This window comes from Sminthopsis crassicaudata, chromosome 5 (genome assembly GCF_048593235.1).
Source record: "Sminthopsis crassicaudata isolate SCR6 chromosome 5, ASM4859323v1, whole genome shotgun sequence".
In the NCBI taxonomy this organism is placed as follows: Eukaryota; Metazoa; Chordata; class Mammalia; order Dasyuromorphia; family Dasyuridae; genus Sminthopsis; species Sminthopsis crassicaudata.
In genome coordinates this window covers 232,803,073-232,811,783 of record NC_133621.1, presented here as the reverse complement: position 1 = coordinate 232,811,783, position 8,711 = coordinate 232,803,073, and positions in this window count along the sequence as shown.

Genomic DNA, 8,711 nt, shown 5'->3' with positions numbered 1-8,711 from the left:
AAACAAAAAGCTGAGAAGAAAAGCCTGTGGAAGAAATGGGATTTATTCCATCTTGAGCAATGGGTTCATCACTGTTACTGGTGCCTCTTCCTGCTTAATTCCCACTTTAAATTCTGGATCTGAGCTAATCGTTGCTCCTTTACCCTATGTCACAGAATTTAATCTATAAGGGAAAGATTGATACTAAACCCTCAAAATCAAAAGTGAAGTCAAGAATTAGATTCTGTTACCACCACCATTCCATATACCTCCCCTGGGCTCATGAAGTTTTAGATACTGAGATGGATTCTAAGGTTAAATAGTGAAGGAAAGAGAAATTTACTAGGAAGATTAATACAATGTAACACCAATTTCCATAGTCTCCTTCAGAGACTCTAGATACTGTTACTGTGTGTTTAAAAGGGAACAGGATCTTAAATAGTATCAGTTTGCCATTCTTTGAAGAATCTGAGAAACAAGAGTTTAACTTATTTTGGATGAGCCATGGTTGCTGAAAAGAGAATAGAGGAAAAGGACTAAGAACTTATTTCCTGAGAGAATTGGGTTTTTAACTTTTATCTTTCAGAAAAACATTAAAGAGAATAACTGAGAAAAAAATTAATTTAAATGGTGGGACTATATTTCCAGAATAGAAAAGTCTATAGTTGTGATGGGGTTGAAGTCCCTTTAAGATTCCTTTCTAATTGCCCAACCCAGGCTGACCTTGATTCACAAATCCTGGTCAAAGGCACCCTTTGAATATTCGGGTCCAGCCCCCACTCTCAGCTCAGCTTCCCCCAGCCCTCACCTGATCTGAGCTAACTGAAAAGCCCGCCAAGAACTTAGGGGTACCGCCCACCATCTTTTGGGTATAAAAGAGGTGAGCTGAAATGCCCTCTTTGCAGGAGTCTTCCCAGGCAACACATGGTATTCTTCCAGCCATGTAAGGGTTCCTGCCAGCCCAGCGGCCACCTTCAGCCCTGGCGTCTTTCTAACTGAACTTTACTTCCAAATTTCTACAATAAACCTCTTATTTATCAATCTAGGTTTTTGGGCCTGTAAATTCATTTTACAGGGAACACTGCACCTCATGGGATTATCTATGCGCCAAGAAATGGGGTTCCCCCTTTCCTTTCCCTCATTAGTTGCAGTAATCATTAAAAGTGATTTTGTGATCCTTCTCACAGTGAAAAAGTAAATAGTTATTTTAGTATTTTGTTGTTTGTTACAATGTTAAGAAATGGTATAATATTAATGTTTATATAAATATAGATTAACAAATGCTTAGGGGAAAGGGGTTTCTCCACTTCTTTAAATAACTAGGATGGGAGTTCAAAGCTAATTATTTAATGAATAAAGAGAGATAGTTCCTGAGAACTTATTTTGAGAAGAAATTGGCTAAGAGAATAGAAGATTTAATGAGAAAAGGAAGACTAATAGCAAAGAGACTGGAAAGAATTCTTATGTCAGAACAAAATAACTTTGGGAAGAGTAGGAACAAGGTGTCACAGCTAACTTACATATGGACCCCTGAGTAGAGCAGGAATGCATAATGTCTGGGAAAGGCTAAAATTAGAGATATCATTTACAGAGTATAGATTTGCATTAGAAAACTTCTCTGGGAACATATCTCTTTCTTGGGAACAACATAGGAGACCTGGTCACTAAGATGACAGAATTACTAAAAAAGCAAGCATTTGAATAGAAAAAAGTGAGAACTTAATAGAATGCCTGTGAGTATCACTTTTTATACTAACACAAAGTTTGAAAGCTATCCAGCATGGATGCCTAGAGCAAACCCATTTGTAAAGATTACAGAGATAATTTGATATAGATAGAAGAAAGGAAAGAACAAGTTACTGAAGTACCTAATAAGTACCTACTAATTTATCAGGTAGGTTGAATAGGACACAGTGCCAAGTCTGGAGTCAGGAAGACAACTTCCTGGGTTCAAATCTGGCTTCAGACATTTACTAATTGTATGACTGTGGGCAAGTCATTTAACCCCGTTTGGCTCAGTTCTACATCTGTAAAATGAGCTAGAGAAGGAAATGTCAAACCACTCCAATATCTTTGCCAAAAAATTCCTCAAGGGGTCACAATGAGTCAGATATGATGAAAAACAACTTAATTTATCAAGTACTTAATATGTACCAGGCATTGTACTAGACAGTTTACAAATATTTCATTTGCTCCTTACAATCCTTTGAGGTAGATTCTATTGTTACATACATTATTACAGCTGAAGAAACCAAGGCAAACAGAGATTAAGTAATTTACTGAGATCTGAGTGAAAGGGTCATAAACTAGCAAGTGCCTGAGATCTGATTTGAACTCAGATCTTTCTGACTTCAGATCCACTGTTCTCTCTACTAAGACATGTAACTGACCCTAGAGAAGCCATGATAAAGGTATTTTTTTTTTTTGGTTAATTGAATTAATAATTTTTAGTCCAATTCAATATATAACCAGATTCTGACATGCCAGATAAATTACTAAAGAATTGCTTTGGTAGGAAAAAATAATGATGAAATTCATCTGGATGAACCAAAGTTCAAAAATTTCAAGAAAAATAATGGGGAAAATGGGAAGGAAGGGAGCCTGACAGTACTAGGTCTCAAACTAGACACAATAGTGATCATCAAAACGATTTGATCTGGTTAAGAAAGAGAGAAGTCAATCAGTTATGCAATATACAAAAAGAAATAAAAACAGTAGCCTAATGTTTGACAAATCTAAAGACTCTTGCTTGGGCAAGAATTTACTATTCAAAAAAAAAACTTGCTAGAAAAACTGGGGTAAGAATATGAAAGCTAAATATAGACCAACATCTCACATCACATACCCAAATAAGCTCCAATTACTTAGATATAAAGAATAACATTATGAACAAGTTAAAACAGCAAGGAAGAAATTACCTGTTAAATCTATGGATGGGGGAAGAGTTCATGATAAAATAGGACTAGATAGATTCACAGGAGGTTAAATGGATAATTTTTGATTACACAAACTTAAACCATTTTTTGCACAAACAAAATCAAGAAAGAGAAAATTACAAGATAACCAAATGGAAGGTGAGAGGGAGTCTTTGCAGCAAATTTCGCTGATAAAGTTATTTCTAATATATAGACATTTGATTCAAATGTATTAGAATAAGAGTCATTCTCCATTTGAGAAATGGTTAAGGGATTTGAACAGTTTTCAGAGGAAGAAATTCAACATTGTCATGCTTTTTTTTAATGCTCTAAATCACTAATAATTAGAGAAACAAATTAAAACAACTCTGAGGTTCCACCTCATACCCATTAGATTGTCAAAGGAGGAGGAAGAGAAGGAAGGAAGGAAGGAAGGAAGGAAGGAAGGAAGGAAGGAAGGAAGGAAGGAAGGAAGGAAGGAAGGAAGGAAGGAAGGAAGGAAGGAAGGAAGGAAGGAAGGAAAGAAGGAAGGAGGGAGAAAAGGAGGGAAGCAAAGAAAGAAGGAAGGGAAGGAAGGAGAGAGGAAAAAAGAAAGGAAGGAAGGGAGGAAGGAAGGGAGGGAGGAAGAAAGAAACAAAAAAAAAGAAAGAAAAAATGATTTGGAACTTCACTCCAATTGTTATCAAACTATGCATTCCTTATGATCTGGCAAAACACTAATCCCCAAAGAAATCAAATAAAGAAGAAAGGGATCTATACATACAAAAAGTATTTTGTAGCAGCATTTTTTTTATATGATGGTTAAAAAAAAAAAAAAGAAAAGAAACTGAGGGAGTACCCATTAGTTGGAGAATGGCTAAACAAGCTATGGTAAATGAAGGTGATAGAATTTATTGTGCAGTAAGAAATAATCAAAGGTATGATTTTTTTTTTAATTTTTTTTGCTGAGGCAATTGGGGTTAAGTGACTTGCCCAGTACTATGGAGGAAGTATTAAGTGTCTGAGACCAAATTTGAACTCAGGTTCTCCTGACTTCAGGGCTGATCAAAGGGATAATTTTAAAGAAATCTGGGGAGACAAATGAACTGATAGTGAAGTAAACATAAACAGAACAATTTATACAATAACAACAGTATTGTAAAGATGAGCAACTTTGAAAGACTTGGGAAATCAGATCAAAATGGGCAAACAGATCACAAAAGACTCATGAGGAAACACACTGCCCATCTCCTAAAAGAGAGATGATGGTCTCTAAGTGTAGACAGATTTCCCCGGCACATTTAGCTAGTGTCAGAATTAGTTTGCTGAATTATAAATGTTTTTAACAGGAATTTTGTTGTTCTTTCTCAATGGAGAGGGAGGGTGGGAGAGGGAAGACCAAATAATAACCAGATTCTGGACTTGATTCTCCAAAATCACACGTGGTCTTGCATGTTGAATCTCCAGAGTGAGGTGGCCTATTATCACCCCTCCAAAACTCCTGAAGAATGAAAGTGTTTAATGCTATTAAGTCAAATCCTCATTCCTGTATATTCTCTCTACTTTTAATGGACAGTGATAGTTAATATATCTTTCATATTATCAATACCATTGCTTAGTACCCCATTATTAATTTAACTAGTTAATATCAATTCATTTTTGTGAAAGGATGTTTACAAATAAGATACAGTAAAAACAGACATTTTTTAAAAATCCAGAGACATCCTGCTGAACCCAGAACACAAATCTCTGGGGAGAACTGACCCAAACTAAAAGTGGTTTCTGTGAAGCATTTTCCCCACCAAGTCCACTTTTGAATGTGACAACCCTTTTGGACAGAGCTTTCCCTTGCTTGCCAGATAGTATCTTGACTGTCACATTAACTCAGTACTGTTGATCCTGAAGTTTGATGCAGTCCTCATAAAGCTCAGTTACTAGTAAACTCATGAGAGTTTCAAGAGAAATCAACAAACACTTATTAGGCACTAGAAAAACATTGAGGAGGCAAAGAAAAGTAAAAAACAATCCTAGTGCTAGAGGTGCTCACATTCTAATGAGAGCAATAACATGCAACTAATGTACATGAAAAATACAAAGTAAATGGAAGGTGTGACCAATGAAAGATGAAACAAGGGTTTCATGGAGGGAAACAAGGGTTCAAGTTTCTGAGCATTTTGATTTGTTAAAGCAACGATGTCAATTACCCAACAAAGTCAGACCACAGCTCCTCAGTTTAGACTTCTATCCCCAATACAGCTAGAGACAAACTTTTATACATTAAAAACAACTAAGCATATTAGGCTAATTAACAAAAATAAACCAAATATTATTGCATCTTAAGAAATTATTGACTCATTAGGGCTCTTTCTTTGTTTCTGTCTCTCAGTCTATCTCTGACTTGCTTCTCAGTATGAGAAACCAGACATGCACCATCACTCCCATTTACTTTATGTATTTTCACTAGCTGTCTCTTGTGCCTAGAATAATTTCCCTCATCTGTACTTAGCATATTACTCAATTCTGGAGCTAGCTCAGTTCCCCTCCTATTCAAATATGAGTCTAGTACAATTTATATATTATGAGAAAACTTTGTTAAATTGTGGGGATTGGAATAGGACTTTGTTGCATTGTTTGAAACTAACCCTGTATGGCTGGGAAGCTGAACTGTCTCTGCCTTTTGCTTAGAAATCCTTAACAGTGTACCTAGGCTGACTAGAAACTCAGACCCAAAGACTGATGCGAGAGTTTTCTCACAATTGTACATCTCAATATCTTATTAATACACACATTTATATATGTATATATATTTGAACATGGCTAATGCTTGGCTGATTTTGTTTGACTATATTTTTTTATAAGAAGGAAGGATCTGTTTTGTTGTCATTTGGGGACAGGATTTAGAAGGAAGAGGACTAGTCACATGAATGCAAAAAAAAAAAAACCTTTAAAAAAATAGGATCATTGTTGGATTAAAAAAAAACAAAAAACAAAACCAAAACCTACTATTAAAGAGACACAATCAGAGGAGCTTTGAAACTAATACATAAAATCTATCACATATGTTTTTGAAAATGAAAACTGTACAAAATAGATTTATCATTTTACGTATAATCCTCTTTTTCTGTTCTGAATATATGAAAACTATCCTATTTGATAATAATGTCAAGTGTTGAAAGAGAGAGAATATAAATGTTCTCATTTATATGAGTGTGATATGAGATGTGTTCAAGAAGCAATTCACAGCTTATGTATTACTGACTCCCAAAATTTTAGAGAATGGAAGTAGTTCCCTTTATAATGGAAACTTTCAGAAAACTACCTTGAAGAACTATTGATTAGAATTCAACATCACAATCTAATTTTGTTGGCAGAAATAGTTTTCTAGTAGTTTGTATGTATTGCATATAGTGATCAAACAAAAATGATAGAAAAATATGAATGAACTCTCTAACTCTGAACTAAAGTACACCAATACACAATCCTAAGAATTTCAAGATTCTACAGACTAGTGATTTTCAGTACTGGATTTAGGCAGTAGATATTATTCTATTTCTATGTCAAAGACAAACATTCAGCTCTCATCTGATCAACTAGTTTAGAAATTGGCTATTGAACATGCATACATATAAGTAGACAATTTCTCTTCTCTTGGTAAGTGACTAAAGGTTATCACAAGCCTCAGGGTGAAGAGATAGACTCTCTGTGGCCAATTGAAGTCTTAAGTGCATGGCATAACTATTCCTTGTATTGTTTTTCATTCTTTCCTAATCTTAAGTGAATAAATATTGATAAATATTGGTAATGGAATGGATTTATCTATAGCCTTATGGTTTATGAACTCTAAAAGAGTGGTCAGATAGCCAAACACTGAAGTGCATGATAGTTTTCCGAAGTGGAGAACATAACCCCACTGTGCAATCTATGAGACCTAGCCCAACAGTGAAAAATTGTGTATCTTACAGTAAGGGAACAATTCATCCAGCAACTATGCCACATTTGGAAGTGAATCTGGTGGGCTGTAAGCATTGTAACAACTGTTCTAAGTTTGGATAGACATTTCCTAGGAACATAAATGGTAGAAGGGAGAATATTCCTGGCTCAGGGAAACATTTTTTATACTTTCATCATTGCTATATCTTTTTAATAAATTTCCCATTGTAAAAACTAGCTGATGTTAATTGATTGTCAATATTGAAAAGATATTAGATGATATCAGAAATTGATGACTGACAGTATCGATTAGAAAAATTCAAATTAAGACAATTCTGAGGTACAAATTAGATTGACTAAGATGACAGGAAAAGATGATAAATGTTGTAGGGATGGGAAAATTGGGACACTACTACATTGTTGGTGGTGGTGTGGATTGATCCAATTATTCTGGAGAACAATTTGGAACCATGCCCAAAGGGTTATCAAACTATGCATACTCTTTGGTCCAATAGTGTCTTAACTGGATCTATATCCCAAAGAGATCATAAAAAAAAAAAGGAAAAGGACCCACATGTACAAGAGTATTTATAGCAGCCCTTTTTGTAGTGGCAAGAAACTGGAAACTGAATGGATACCCATCAATTGGGGAATGGCTAAATATATGGTATTCATATATTTATATGTCATATGACATATATAGATATAGATATGAAGTCAGGAGGACCTGACTTCAAATCCAGTTTTTAACATTTAATATTTACTAGCTGTGTGACTCTGGTCAAGTCACTTAACTCTAAATGCCTCTCAAAAAAAAAAAAAAAGAAATAAAGAAAGAAACAATGAGCAAGTTGGTTTCAGAAAGGCCTAGAGATTTACATCAACTAATGCTAAGTAAAGTGAGTAGAACCAAAAGCATATTGTACCACAGTAATAAGAAGATTATGTGATAATCAATTGTGATGGACTTGGCTCTTTTCAACTAGGTGATTTAGGCCATTTCCAATAAACTTGTGATGGAGCCATCTGCATCCAGAGAGAGGACCATGGGGACTGAATGTGGATAATTTTTGTTGTTTTTGTTTGCTTGCTTATTTTTTCTTTCTATTTTTCCCCTTTGATCTAATTTTTCTTATACAACATGATAAATATGGAAATACGGATTAGAAGAATTGTGCATTTAACTTATATTGGATAACTTGTGGTCTGGGAGAGGGAGAGAGAGGGAGAAAAATCTGAAACAAAGCATTGCATGGATGATTGTTGAAAACTATCTTTGCATGTTGTTTGAAAAATAAAAAGTATTAGTACATAAAAATTCTCTTCTCTCTAAGTTTTCTCTCCTGATTCTCTTCCTACCCATTTGATGACTCTTTCTCAGTCTTCTTTGCTGGATCTTCATCTAATCATAACCAATAACTGTGGATGTTCCACAGAGTTCTGTTCTGGGGGTCCTCTTCTTTTCTCCTTTCATACTATTTTGCTTAGTAAGCTTATCAGTTCTCATGGATTCAATTATCATCTTTCTGCTGATAATTTTTATTAATACTATTTTGTTTTTCCAAATACATGTAAAGATAGTTTTCAACATTCATTTTTGTAAGACTTTGTGGTCCAAATTTTTCTCTCCCTTTACTAAGCCAGAAAGCAATTTAATATAGGCTAAATATTCTTTTAAACATATTTTCACATTTGTCATGTTGTGCACAAAAAATCAGAACAAAAGGGGAAAAAAACACAAGAAAGAAAAACAAACAAAGGTAAAAATACCATGCTTTAATCTATATTTAGTCTCCATAGTTCTCTCTCTAGATGTGAATGGCATTTTCCAAACCACATCTATTGGAATTGCCTTGAATCACCACATTGTTAAGAAGAGCCAAGTCTGTCACAATTGATTATCATATA